This window comes from Schistocerca piceifrons, chromosome X, assembly GCF_021461385.2.
Source record: "Schistocerca piceifrons isolate TAMUIC-IGC-003096 chromosome X, iqSchPice1.1, whole genome shotgun sequence".
Classification (NCBI taxonomy): domain Eukaryota; kingdom Metazoa; phylum Arthropoda; class Insecta; order Orthoptera; family Acrididae; genus Schistocerca; species Schistocerca piceifrons.
The window spans coordinates 568,688,503-568,704,207 of record NC_060149.1 but is presented as its reverse complement, the minus strand read 5'-3'; positions in this window follow the sequence as shown (position 1 = coordinate 568,704,207).

Genomic DNA, 15,705 nt, shown 5'->3' with positions numbered 1-15,705 from the left:
GTCGTTGATGCTTCGAGCAATATAAGTACATTTTGTCGCTGCACATGGAAGATTGCCGTTGCATGTCCTAGACAAGTTACCTGTCCATTGCTGAGGCAGCGCAGACACTGTGCTTTTGACAAAGATGTAATGTCAGTACCAAGGTTCGCGGTAAACCGCTGGTGCTATGAACACTTAGAAACAGTAACAACATGTTAATGACAGGGCCTGCCATCGATTATGGCAGTTGTAACAGCAAATAGACGGACCACGGTTCGACGAAGAACTCATCAATGCATTTATGGTCAGCAACAACTGATGAGCAGCCATAAACCCAGAAGCACCATTTAGATGTAGGTACAGCAGTATACATGTTACCCAGCCCACCGATTTATTAATTTTTAACTACATTGAAGTTCTAGAGTTCTCAGCGTTACTTCACTGACATCATTTCAGCATCAACCTCCGAGTAATGTTCTGTGGAGGGCCGCTGCAACTCGGCCGAACGTCGGATATTTTAGCGTTTTAAGTGTTATAGATAGTCCGCAGTACACCCAGAGTGATTTTAATGAGATTGACCCCCGTCGCGGAATACCATGTATTTGCATTATTTGATCACTTTGCATCTTTACTGGTTTCATCCCTATTGTCTCCATTTATATCTTCAGTGAAATCAATTTATTTGGCATATTTTACTTGCGACTAGGTAGGCCACGTTCCTCTATCGTATCTCATACACAAGGGGTCCTGTTCCCGAAAAGATGAACGTCTGTGTCTGTTAGGAAGTAAAAAGGACGAGAACCAGTAACAGCGAAGGTCTGAGTCAGGCCCTGAGGGCCTAGCCTACTTCAGATAGCTTAACGGTTAAGCCGACGCCTAGTTGGTAATAGATTTCCGTAAGTCACGACAATTCAAATCATAAATCGTTCTAGTTAATTGAATAATATAAAAAAAGGAGATAATACCCAAACAAACGTGTGCGTTACCTTTAATAAATAGTAGTAAATTATCCCCGAGATATAGGAGAAACGTTTATTTTTATCAGTGAAAAATGTACTTTTTAACGGACGTGGATAAGGTGTGAAAAGACATGATAAGTGACGTGATATTTTTAGGTTCTGATAAATGAAGTGAAAAATTTGCTATGTATGAATTACTGAAATTTGTCACTGAAACCGTAAAATGTGACCACGTTCACTTTAGATATCGCAATGGTTCAAAAGATAACTGTGTCCTTCAATGCTTCTATGTAAAATAATGACGGCAGTTATGCAAGACACTCATAATTTAAATACAACAGACTTGAGAGCGAAAACAATTAAACATGGTAGCAATGCTGGTGTAATTCTGGCTATAAAAAAAGGTATGAACTAATGGTACTGTTGTGCTCAGGTAGGAAAATGTCGTGGAGAGAGCACTGGACCACTCCATTAACACGAAAAAGGTTCGCTGAAAGCAAATGAAACGTGGAAATTTTATAGCGTGAGTGGAATTTCATTTCAATTATAATGCAATGTAATTAATAATCATCTCTCCATGAGTGCAATACACCACTGGTTGCATTAACACATTAAATTCTATGCCAGGCATCAATGCGCCAGTGTTTGTTATATTAGTTTTCTGTTTTTGAAGTATAATTCCGTTGTAAGTGAATCAAAGTGAATCATAAGTAGTACGCGCTACACTAAAAAATCTATATACCCAGCTCAAATTTATGATAACTATATCGGAAGGAGTGCGTCACGACATGGTGAAAGTGCATATAACACCGCATAAAATTTACTGCCAATAATAAGAGGAAAATCGTAATGAGTGCTGTGAATTTTTCTCAATATTTTGTTATTTTAGATATATACTCCCATTAAATGTCTTCATTAAATGTCTTTCGTAATTACTTCAACCACAGAGAAAAACGGATGTAATAAATTACATCAGACACGTCCTGAAAATTTAATCCGTGCTTACTTTTGTAACTATTCCCTCAGATCCGAAAACTTTGAAACTTACCTGCGACCCTGTAGCATACGAAATTTATCATGTTTTCCGCCAAAATAAATTGTGTTTCAGATACATTTGTGAAAGATCTAAGAAACCCCGCAGTATCCAACTTTATGTAGATATACACTCCTGGAAATGGAAAAAAGAACACATTGACACCGGTGTGTCAGACCCACCATACTTGCTCCGGACACTGCGAGAGGGCTGTACAAGCAATGATCACACGCACGGCACAGCGGACACACCAGGAACCGCGGTGTTGGCCGTCGAATGGCGCTAGCTGCGCAGCATTTGTGCACCGCCGCCGTCAGTGTCAGCCAGTTTGCCGTGGCATACGGAGCTCCATCGCAGTCTTTAACACTGGTAGCATGCCGCGACAGCGTGGACGTGAACCGTATGTGCAGTTGACGGACTTTGAGCGAGGGCGTATAGTGGGCATGCGGGAGGCCGGGTGGACGTACCGCCGAATTGCTCAACACGTGGGGCGTGAGGTCTCCACAGTACATCGATGTTGTCGCCAGTGGTCGGCGGAAGGTGCACGTGCCCGTCGACCTGGGACCGGACCGCAGCGACGCACGGATGCACGCCAAGACCGTAGGATCCTACGCAGTGCCGTAGGGGACCGCACCGCCACTTCCCAGCAAATTAGGGACACTGTTGCTCCTGGGGTATCGGCGAGGACCATTCGCAACCGTCTCCATGAAGCTGGGCTACGGTCCCGCACACCGTTAGGCCGTCTTCCGCTCACGCCCCAACATCGTGCAGCCCGCCTCCAGTGGTGTCGCGACAGGCCTGAATGGAGGGACGAATGGAGACGTGTTGTCTTCAGCGATGAGAGTCGCTTCTGCCTTGGTGCCAATGATGGTCGTATGCGTGTTTGGCGCCGTGCAGGTGAGCGCCACAATCAGGACTGCATACGACCGAGGCACACAGGGCCAACACCCGGCATCATGGTGTGGGGAGCGACCTCCTACACTGGCCGTGCACCACTGGTGATCGTCGAGGGGACACTGAATAGTGCACGGTACATCCAAACCGTCATCGAACCCATCGTTCTACCATTCCTAGACCGGCAAGGGAACTTGCTGTTCCAACAGGACAATGCACGTCCGCATGTATCCCGTGCCACCCAACGTGGTGTAAGTCAACTACCCTGGCCAGCAAGATCTCCGGATCTGTCCCCCATTGAGCATGTTTGGGACTGGATGAAGCGTCGTCTCACGCGGTCTGCACGTCCAGCACGAACGCTGGTCCAACTGAGGCGCCAGGTGGAAATGGCATGGCAAGCCGTTCCACAGGACTACATCCAGCATCTCTACGATCGTCTCCATGGGAGAATAGCAGCCAGCATTGCTGCGAAAGGTGGATATACACTGTACTAGTGCCGACATTGTGCATGCTCTGTTGCCTGTGTCTATGTGCCTGTGGTTCTGTCAGTGTGATCATGTGATGTATCTGACCCCAGGAATGTGTCAATAAAGTTTCCCCTTCCTGGGACAATGAATTCACGGTGTTCTTATTTCAATTTCCAGGAGTGTACAATTTCAGTTTCTTGTACTAAGGAGGATATATGTCAGCTACAGAGCAATGCTTGAAAATCTACTGATTTATGTGTTTCGTAATTCTTGTCTGCATAGATCAGTATATGTGTGGCAAGCATTTCACTAACAATTTGGCTCACAGAGTGGTGAAGTAATCATTTGTAATACCTGTCATCACCACGAACAAACAATACGGAATTCGTGGGATTGTTGAAGAGTTCTTGCGATCCTTGTCCTGCTCCACAAGAGATGCATTTTCCGTTTACGTCTCAGGTCTTGCAGACGACAAGATATCTGTCTATACTAACGTTTATGACTGCTGGCACTGTGAGATCACCAGTACAGTTATAACATGTGTGACGGACTATCGCACTGAGCGCTTTCTTTAGGTATGAAGTGCTCATTTGTTAGTCTCGACGCTATATCAAGTCATGTCAGAAACCAAAATACATTGACATTCAGTTTACCACACATACTATATTTTGCGTTCCGTTGTCAAAAATGGCTCTGAGCACTATGGGACTCAACTGCTGAGGTCATTAGTCCCCTAGAACTTAGAACTAGTTAAACCTAACTAACCTAAGGACATCACAAACAGCTATGCCCGAGGCAGGATTCGAACCTGCGACCGTAGCGGTCTTGCGGTTCCAGACTGCAGCGCCTTTAACCGCACGGCCACTTTGGCCGGCGTTCCGTTGTCTTCGGACACCAGAGTCTGTTTTAATTCTTTTATGGTAAACTGACGATGAGCCTTAGTCCATAGGTGATACTCGCACAAATACAGGACAATTCTGCGGTCATTACAGATTTTCAGAGATGATGGAGAAATGTAAATGAATCAACTTTAGGAAAGGGACCCTGGCCAAGAAACGACCGAGTCGAAAGTTGTAAGCTGGTTGGTTGGTTGGTTTGGGGAAGGAGACCAGACAGCGCCGTCATCGGTCTCATCGGATTAGGGAAGGATGGAGAAGGAAGTCGGCCGTGCCCTTTCAGAGGAACCATCCTGGTATTTGCCTGGAGCGATTTAGGGAAATCACGGAAAACCTAAATCAGGATGGCCGGACGCGGGATTGAACCGTCGTCCTCCCGAATCCAAGTCCAGTGTCTAACCACTGCGCCACCTCGCTCGGTAGTTGTAAGCGAAAGTCGTTCTTATACCAATGAAAAAGAACCTCTTTTACTGCAAACTTGTTGCTTTCCATATTTCGGGAGTAGGTAATATGGATCGAAAACTAGGAAAGAAATGTGCTGTAAACTCGGGCTCTAAACTGCGCACCTTAGAAGGTATCAACTCTTTTTCACTAGAAGGAATGTGTTTCACATTACCAATGGTGAAAAAGTGCTTATATTTTTTAAGGTACGCACTGTAGAACCCATTTATCCTAACACTGAGGATGGTTTTGATGAAAATTATGCATTGTGGTAAAGGCGAGCTGTATTTTGCAGCCTATTCTTGCATGTAATTAACTAGACATTTGGCTTCAGTTACTCGTGAATGAACTTGCTCTGACCTTCTTTAAACACTTCCTGATATATCTTCTTTGATACCCTCAAAAGAATTTACTTTCACATGCCGTATCTGTGAACACATTCTTGTCTCGCCTTTAAACGTATTTCGGTTAATCACTATTCTGACACATTGTACCAGTTTTATTCCTCTCAAAGGTAACCAGCGAACATCGGTGACGCCTGAAACTCAGAAATATCTGAAATACTAATCACATACCAAGACGATAAGAAGATCGGATGGTCTAAGACGCTGCAGTCATGGACTGTGCAGCTGGTCCCGGCGGAGGAGCTTCCAGTCCTCCCTCGGGCATGGGTGTGTGTGTTTGCCCTTAGGATAATTTAGGTTAAGTAATGTGTAAGCTTAGGGACTGATGACCTTAGCTGTTAAGTCCCATACGATTTCACACACATTTGAACAGCTTACCTCACTCTGCAATAACAATGTTTGTGAGCTGTACCAGATACAAAAATTTTCTCCTGAGCAAAACGATATCTCGCTAGATACCATAGTCATTATAGCTACAGTGCATATGAATCACTTTAACTTTACATAACATTCAAAACTGATCGCAATGCTGAGTGTAAGCGTACACTATCAACAGTTGAGAGGTGGCAGAAGCCCCCTCTCATATTTCTATCTTACTCCGAGTAATTAGATTTGTCTGTCTAATTGCATGCGGTGAAAAGCTGCGATTCCTTCACATGTGGACTTCTCCCGCAGTGTCCCTCGTCACCCGGGTGGTCCGGTGACAGGCGGGATCTGCTGATCTTTAAAGGGTTAAGCCGATGGGTGTGAGGGAGTCGAGTGAATGCTTTCCAGACGCCAACATTGTCATAAGAGCGGCGGAGACACGCCCAGAGGGCCCTGAAGGAGCGGCTGGGCTAGAGATTCCGTTACTTCGCAGAAACTTAGCGAAAACACTTTCTGGCGGGCTACCAGCGAGGCATGGGAATGACTTGTGTTCCCAGGCAGTCTTGGCGAACAAATTCCCGCCTTTTTCTGCAAAATCGTAACTGTGATTGGCTTGCTCAGGGCATAGTTCCGTGACGTAGCAAAATCGGCGCAGAAATTGGCGCCAAGAATCTCCATTGGTGGAACGGTAGTGCTTCGGCAATAAAGTGGAATTTTCCGCCGCTTTTCGAGTTGCTGATTGGAACGTTTAACCACGGCCACCGTCGTGGGGGCGGGAATGTTCTGTTTTCGGCTTGTACGGGTGCTCTTGGGGGAGTCGGCTCTCGCCTTTCGGTCGTTGTAGGTTACAAGACTGAGCTCTCACTGCTCTGGACAGCCTGCCTTCTGTTGGCTGTCTAATATATTTTTATTTAATTGTAACTGTTTAACAAAGTTGCTGAAGTTTCGACTTCGACGTAACTTTCCGAGTACAGTTGGCAAATGAGCGTCCTGCGTACAAGATGCCTATGTTGTCTGTCTTGAGCAGTTTTGGCTAAAGTTGACTGTATCTGAGTTACTGTGTGACTTCGCTTTTTAAAATTGATCACTGTACCATCAGTGATTGTGTGGCGAGCCTTCTCCGTCTCCCTCAGAGGCGCATTTGTATTGCTAGGAAGTCTTTAGTCTGGAACAACCAGACCAGGATAATTTGTTTCGGGCTATACTCGCGACATTATCATCACCACGGCGGGACGTTGAAGCAACCAGCCATCGCCTGCGGTACGCCAGATTGTGTCCTTGCAGTTAAGAAGACAGCTTGGTAATGTACGTCCGCAGCACCAGCAAAGCAGGCAATTTTGCAATGTAATAATCAGAGCTCAGCAGAGCGCGCCTGTTCGTCTTTTCTAACTTTGTTCTGTCTTGGGTGTTCATTGTCTGAGTTCTCACTACTGTAGCAGCAATTAATGTTGGGTTGGTTGTGTGTTTCTCTTAAGATTTGAGTTGCAAGGAATTGGCTCCACATACCACTTCGTCATAAATGTCACAATCTAATTTAGGGACAACTTCACCTTCACAGCATTTATTTGAGTATCCAATTTGAGTCAATTTGATGTATTGTAAATGTTTCATGTGTTTTGTTTATTCTTTTGAATTTAGTCATAATAAATCAAATTGTTATTTTGGACAGAACTAGCCGGCCGGAGTGGCCGAGCGGTTCTAGGCGCTACAGTCTGGAACGGCGCGACTGCTGCGGTCGCTGGTTCGAATCCTGCCTCGGGCATGGATGTGTGTGATGTCCTTAGCTTAGTTAGGTTTAAGTAGTTCTAAGTTCTAGGGGACTGATGACCACAGCAGTTACGTCCCATAGTGCTCAGAGCCATTTGAACCATTTGGACAGAACTTTCATTCTGTTAATCGGTAGAGCAATCCTATCATTTCTCACTACGTTAATGAAACTTTCCTTTATCTAACTTATTTATCAAATTAAATTACTGCAGGTGCCAAACTCTTTTCTACTCCAGTTGCAGGGTCGATTACAGTCAGTTCGTGTTTCTTTTTAATCCATGTGCAACAGCAAAAGTCTGAGTTAGAAAAGGGCGGGCATAGAGCATAATTTACATATGTAGATTCTAGAAGAATTTAGTGTAAATACACTGCTAGCCCAGGCACTTCGCACAGTGTATGCAGTCCTAAATTAATTAACTGTGCGCTACTGCAAACTTCTTAAGGCGACGCGTCCGTGAACGAGTTGCGTTTTTAGCACTTTCTTCTCCCCCCCCCCCCCCCCGCCACCCCCCCTCCGCCAACCAAAACATTCACATCATTACTGATCTATGAAGCAGAAGTAGCTCAAAATTTGTACGAACAATTATGACGAAATCATATTTTTATTACATCATGATGTTGACAACAATACTTACAAAAGGATGAAAAACAGAATACGTTTTAAGTCAGGTACCATTTTGTCTGATACCACCGACTGCACAGCTTAGAAAAACTGTCAGACTACAGACAACATTCAGGGAAGTACCTTATCTCTCCAGTTTCCCCATCTGATGCTGATCTGTGAAAAATATACAAAACTTATTTTAGTATGAAAAATATATTTAAAAAATTAGATTCACAATCGTCATCATATTTCAGAATTTTCGGAACATAGTAGACAAGGGAGGTAGGAAGGTAATTTTAATGTTATGTGGCAACTTTGATGATATTAACTTCTGTCGTTTAGGAGAAAAGTGTACCTGAATGATAAAAATTTAGGTTTCCGATAAACACCCAAATAAAATTCACCAACTTATTAGCTTACCAATATGCTGCTTTCGAACATTTAAGTACCATATTTCTATTGGATTTCATTGTCCTCCTTACTCTTTCTCTTCTTTCTTTTATTTATCTTAGCCTCCTTGTTAGTGTCTTCTGCAGTACTTTCCACTTTGGTTACTCACATCCGATTAATTAGATTTAGAGTTGAAACCATATTCCATCATGTCTGTATTAAAATTTTATATAAAATGAATTGTAGACTGCACCATTATTGACAGTTAATACTGCATCTAATATACAAACATCATAAAAAGGCTTTCATGACCTCGGTTCCTAGAGTTACGAAACCTGTACTGAAAATTGGAATAGAGATCAACTTAAACATCATTTTGCCCCTTTTTGTTGGTCATAAAAACCACAAACTGAATGTTGTACCACCATACAGCGAGACCTCCAGAGTTGGTGGTCCAGATTGCTGTAAACACCGGTACCTCTAATACCCAGTAGCACGTCCTCTAGCAATGATGCATGCCTGTATTCGTCGTGGCATATTGTCCACACGTTCATCAAGGCATGCTCGATAAGGTTCATGTCTGGAGAACATGCTGGCCAATGTAGTTGAACGACGTCGTTATCCTGAAGGAAGTAATTCACAAGATGTGCGCGATGGGACGCGAATTGTCGTCCATAAAGATGAATGTCTTGTCAATATGCTGCCGATATAGTTGCACTATTGTTCAGACGATGGCATTCGCGTATCGTACGGGGCCTTCCATGACCACCAGCGGCGTCAAAAAAAGTCAAATGTGTGTGAATTTCTAAGTGGCCAGTCTGCTGAGGTCATCGGTCCCTAGACTTACACACTACTTACACTTACTTAAACTAACTCATGCTAAGAACAACACACACACCCATGCCCGAGGGAGGATTCTAAACTCCGACGGGACTGGCAGCGCAGTCAGTGACATGGCTCCTCCAATCGCACAGCCACTCCACTCGGCTACCAGGGCGTAGTCGGCCCCACACAATGCCACCCCAAAACAGCAGGGAACCTCCACTTTGCTACACTCGCTCGACAGTGTGTCTAAGGCGTTCAGCCTGGCCGGGCTGCCTCCAAACACGTCTCCGACGATTTTCTGGTTGAAGGCATATGCGACACCCATCACAGAAGAGACTGTGATGCCAATCCTGAGCATGTTCTGCATGTTGTTGACTCCATTTGTACCGCGCTGAATGGTGTCATGGTAGAAAAGATGGACCACACCGTGGACGTCGAGAGTCAAGTGGCGTATCGTGCAGCCTATTGTGCACGGTTTGAGTCGTAACACGATGTCCTGTGGCAGCACGGAAAGCATTATTCAACATGTTGGCGTTGCTGTCAGGATTCCTTCGAGCCATAATCCGTAGGTAGCGGTCATCCACTGCAGTAGCAGCCCTTGGGCGGCGTGAGCGAGGCGTGTCATCGACAGTTTCTGTCTCTCTGCGTCTCCTCCACGTCCGAACAACATGGCTTTGTTCACTCCGAGACGCCTGGACACTTTCCTTGTTGAGAGCTCTTCCTGGCACAAAGTGACAACGCGGATGTGATCGAACCGCAATATTGATCGTCTAGGCATGATTGAACTACAGGTAACACTAGCCTTGTATACCTCCTTCCTAGAGGAATGACTGGAACTTACCGGCTGTCGGACCCCCTCCATCTAACAGGCGCAGCTCATGCATGGTTTTTTGCATCTTTGGGTGGGTTTAGTGACATCTCTGAACAGTCAGAGATCTTGCTTCAAATGGTTCGAATAGGTCTGAGCACTATGGGACCTAACTTCTGAGGTCATCAGTCCCCTAGAACTTAAAACTACTTAAACCTAACTAACCTAAGGACATCACACACATCCATCCCCGAGGCAGGATTCGAACCTGCGACCGTAGTGGCCACGCGGTTCCAAACTGTAGCGCCTAGAACCACTCGGCCACTCCGGCCGGCGCAGGTCTTGGTTCTTGGTTCCTATTCCAGCAAGGAACATGGAATAAAAACTTTTTCGTTTAGCCTGCACCAGCGGCCGCTTGTATAGCGATTCAAACGTCTGTGCACCTGTAAATATGTTACAGCACATTGCAACGAGGAATCGGAGATAGCGCCCAGGAAAATTGTGCGAATCGATTAATTCTTATTGTAAAAGAATTTAATTGGCCCTTAAAAGCTTCGGACAGAAGCGGCACTGACACTCTGATTTTGTCTACCGATGTATCGGACCTTAGTCTAAGACAGGTTTTAATTGTTTAAAAAGAAAACCTTCTTCCGTTTCCAAATAACGTGCCAAAAGGAATGGTTTTCTGGAGGTTTCTGAAGCGCACCACTTCTATACTTTAAACTTCTACATATCGGTTCAAACACTACATGATAGGTAGATGACTCGATGTAGTGAAAACGAAATTTTTGATCCAATAATCTTTATGCGTTGCCAAGATACAATGGTTTAACGTTTTTTTGGGAAGTTTCTGAAGCGCGCCACAAAGTGAAAACGAAAGTTTTTTATCCAGTAATCTTTATCCGTTGCGAGATGCGATGGTTTAATGTCAAGCTGCATGTAGCACGTAAAATTCGTTCTTACGTGAACTGAAGTAGAGACGGTTTAAAGCGAATCAAGTAGATAAAAACGTATTTTTACGATAAAACTCGCTTTCAAAAATGTAACTTTATTCGAATTTTGCATGCTAAAAACATGTTGTGAGATTTTTGGAAATTTGTCGTGAGGACTATGGGACCAAACTGCTGAGGTCATCGGACCCCAGGTTTACGCACTACTTAATTTAACTTAAACTTACTTACACTAAGGACAACACACACTCATGACCGAGAGAGGACTGTAACCTCTGACGAGAGGAGCCGCGCGAACCGTGACACGATCCCCCTCGACCGCACGGCTACCCACCGCGACTGTGAGATTTTTGAACGTGCGCCAGTTCTGTGTTTCAAACTTGTGCAAATCGGTTCAAATTTTAAAAGGAGGAAAACGTTAACACGTTATGAATGGTCGTTTTGTTATTTTGTGAAAGTTTTATCCATTGCCACGATTTAAGCAGCGTGGTTCGAAAGACTTCAAGACTTCACTGCTTCCATCCTCGTCCAACTCAACAAAAATCTACATCAGTTACCAAGCTGTGGTGGTCTAATGTCAAAATTATGATAGAGTAAAACTTGTGAACGAGAATGAAAAATGCTCCTATCATAGCACAATAGAGGTGAATTTTTTGACTTATCTGGCAGCTACAGAAACATTTCAGTCAAAAGATCCTGACATATAGGCGCAGTGAGCTCTCTTAGACCCACCCTCTGTTACGTGTATGGTGACGGTTGTAATAAAATTAGATACAAATTTATGTACTTATAGAGAGTGGGATGCATCTACGATAAGAAGTAACTGAGAGGGGGGGGGGGGGGTTGAATCTACAATAGGAAGCATCCCAGAGTTGGGATGCATGCATCCTAAACTTTGATGACAGATTGTGTAATGCTGCACGAAATGGGAAATGACATGATTGATGACATCATGGCATGTGTCATGTTATGACACCAAGTATCGCGTTACTTCCCTTGACACAATACATTAAATAACACCACATGGGTACTGACACTAGTAAGAAAAAGCGAGCGAATATATCAAGATGTTTCGATTTATATGTCCTTGAAGTTACCAGTTAAGTCGAAAAGCTATTTCCGTTCTTTTACACCTCAACTCTGCCCTGGACATATTCGCCTTTTTTGTGCTATGGTACGAGCATTTTTTATTCTGATCAAATGATATTTGCTATGTCACGCAAAGTTTGCGCAAGAGGCTTTACTTTTCGCTGCATTTCCCACTACCGATCTGCTTCCTGGCAAACTACTCGAGACACATTTTATAAATTGCTTTATGGAATTAGTAACTATGGTCATTCCCTTACTGGTGTTTCTTCCGAGCATATGTGGCTCTCAGCTGACTAATTATTAAAATGTGTAATATAATATATTAAATAAATGGCACATAATATACCAAATAATTTATTTGCGTTTCTGTATTTCGTTATAGATGATTTGTCTAACAAGGAAAACTCCCCATCCTACCCTTCCCAGATTTACTGGTAAGGTGGCCCAGTGGATAGCCCCTCAAAAACTGAACAATGATCAAGCATGAAAACAGGAATAAGGTGAACTTAACTGCGAAAAGAGAAGCAATACAGAAACAGTGAACGGTCCAAGCTCAAGATGGACAACATTCAGACCATATGCAGTGCTGCGGCGTCGTGATTATCAGGTCGTGGTATAGGAATACGAATGGGGAGTTCCGTGTTCCCCTGTTTTTCCACAAAATTATGAACTGTCCATCCGGTCATTGACGTGTCTGTTCGTTGTACCCAGATTTGTGTCTGCGTGGTGGTTTAACGTCCGTCTGCAACAGCGATGTGTAAAGAAGGAACCTCCAGATGTACTTACCTCCTGTTTGTTGTACACAAGTACCACATGTTATGACTCTTGCGTTCCCTTTCGGAAGTTTTGACTCTTGAATTCCTTTGTTGTAACATAGTTCGCACCCGTTTATTTGTTGTTCTCATTTCCCTGAGAGATCTACGAGGCATCTCGCCTGCTCTCACTACTCATCACATTTACTTGCGACGGTAATATATTCTCACCACATAACTGAATTGCTCTAACCAATGTATAGGACTACAGAAGAACAGACACGTCAACGACTGGACGGAAAATTCATAATTTTGTAAAAAAAAAAGTGGGGCAAGAGGGAGGTTTGAGCACGGATCTCCATCTTTCCAGTCCAACACCGTGACCACACAGCCACGACGCCAGGGTTATTGATATTTGATCGATGTTGCATATGTTGAGCTTGGGCCGGTCACTGTTTCTATTTTGCTTCTTTATTCACAGTTCAGTACACATTTTTCCTCTTTTAACATTTGATCTTTGCTCAGTTTTCGACGGGCTGTCCACTGAGCCATTTTGTCACTAAATCTGAGGGTGTTGTGATGGTGAGGTTCCCTTGCAAGTATAATACCTTGTGAAGTAGGGTGCCCAACTGACATTTGCAGCTTCTCACTTTTTTCTTTTGTGAAGATTCAAACTCCATTACTGTGGCAGAATTGCGATCAAGTACCTCTTAAATGGTCAGGAACTCGTCACGATGAAATATGTGGTACGCACATAACCTTTTGGAGGGTTATTTGTCTTCCTACATTTGAGATCTTGCGTACGACGTGGTCGTTAGCAACTATTACGCATTTTGTCTTACTACGTTGTTATTAATGAGACCAGGATCAGTGCTGTTTTTATAAAAACAAAAGCTAACTCATATTCCATAGAAATTTCTAATTGTTTGACTCATCGTGACATGTTGATGGTTTTCTTTAAATAAAAGTAGACATACTGAATTGGGTTTCAAGAATAAGATGTCCATAGTTTCCGAATGCTTTTCTTCTGGTGTGCACTATGGCGATTTGTGATGAGCATGTGTACAATTATACAAACGTAATTTGAGTCTAGATCTGGAATGCAAGAACAATGAGTTCGTATTTTTCCCTTTCTTCGGTCTACTCAATCTGTATCGAAATCAGTGTCACTTGCGCTTTATCATCATTGCCCTTTATGTCCACCACTTCAATTTTTTATGTTAAAACGGACTTTCTGTTCTAAAATTATGTCGCTGTTTCGGCACAAAAATCATATTTTTTATTGAAATTTACCCAAGATAAGTTCATACAGAACATTCAGTTTGAAAGACAAAATCTTAGAGAACGTGTGGTCAGGGCCAAGCTAGTCCAATATACGATCACTTGTTACAGGATATAGCACAGTATCGCCTGCTATAAGCTTTTATTTTGATGCAACCATTTTAAAAACAAGATTACATCTAGGTGACGAATTTTTAACTGACCCCACAAAGTTGTTACATTTCTGATGTCGTTGCCTAAAGCATAGCAGAACAGAAAGTAAGAGTTACATTCGTGCAGTCAGAATAACTACCCGGTTTGTGCGTTTCCTTAAATAATAGCAAAATAATTCCGTTGCGTGTCATGGGTTTGCCTTTCGTACATTTTCAGTGGGCATTAATTGTGGATGATATTATCTCCGCCGCGCTTAAGTAGTTCGAAGTTAGTCGCTTGCAGTATTCAATCTCAGTCAGTTTTAATAGTAAGTTGTTACTCAAATGCATTTGGATGTTCAATATCAATCATTTACGTTTAAACGGTCAGTATCGGTAAGGTGAGCTTGAGTATCTAACGTCAGTAGGATACAACAACAATATGGTAACAGGTCTATTTCAAGTTTATTGCAGTGATGATGGTCTTTTGTTATTTACTGGAGCCAGACCCCAACCCTGAGACACCTCTCAGCTCAGCAGAAGCTGCAGTTGACATAACGGTATACGACGAGCTCGTCGCTGCCGCTCATAAGCCTAAGCCTCGGAGCCTCGAAAGTACATACTTACCCATTACCACCCACCTTACAGTACTGGTGGGCCATCTGACAATTCTCTTCAGATACGCAGGGGGTTCCCGTAAAAGTGTGAAAAAATTTAACTGGGCCAAGAGAATGCTCCACTGAATAGTTTGTGGTAGGGAAACTGGGGTCGCAGGAGCCAGCTTAAGGAGATGGTAGGAATAAAATCACATTACTCTGTACTTCTTTATTTACATTTGTTACACTTAAGTGCAAATACCAACACTATGTATCATTTGTACTGCATCTTGCAAAATGTACTAAAACTGACAGTCATCAACATCAATGCAAGCAGCACATCAGCGAACAAGATTCTGACGCACACTGACAAATATCCCTGGTGTTTTTCGCATCACATCACAGGCAGCTACAATTCTGGCAACTAATGTCATCTCCGTATCCATTGGGGTCTCATGCAGAAGTGACTTTTGATATCCTATTAGGAAACAATCAAGGGTATTCATGTCAGGTGACCTCTCAGGCTATGGAATAGGACTTCCCTTTCCAACCCAGCGACCAGGAAATACAGCACTGATATGGCTGCGGACATCCGCAGTGAAGTGAGGCGGTACACCCTCATGTTGTATCCACATCCTCTCACAAAGATCTAAGGGCACCTTCTCCAACAACTCAGGTAGAGCTCTTTGCACGAACCTTAAGGCCGGCCGGTGTGGCCGTGCGGTTTAGGCGCTTAAGTCTGGAACCGCGTGACCACTACAGTCGCAGGTTTGAATCCTGCCTCGGGCATGGATGTGTGTGATGTCCTTAGGTTACTTAGGTTTAAGTAGTTCTAAGTTCTAGGGGACTGGTGACCACAGATATTAAGTCCCATAGTGCTCAGAGCCATTTTTGAATGAACCTTAAGTACAGGTGGCCATTCAAACGATCAGGTAGAAGATATGGCCCTATGACATTGTCGCCTACAATGCTGGGCTAGATATTCACAAGAAAAACGTATTTGATGGTGTGACTCTGCTGCAGCGTGAGGGTTTTCTTTATCCCACACCTGGCTATTCCGGCTGTTCGAAATA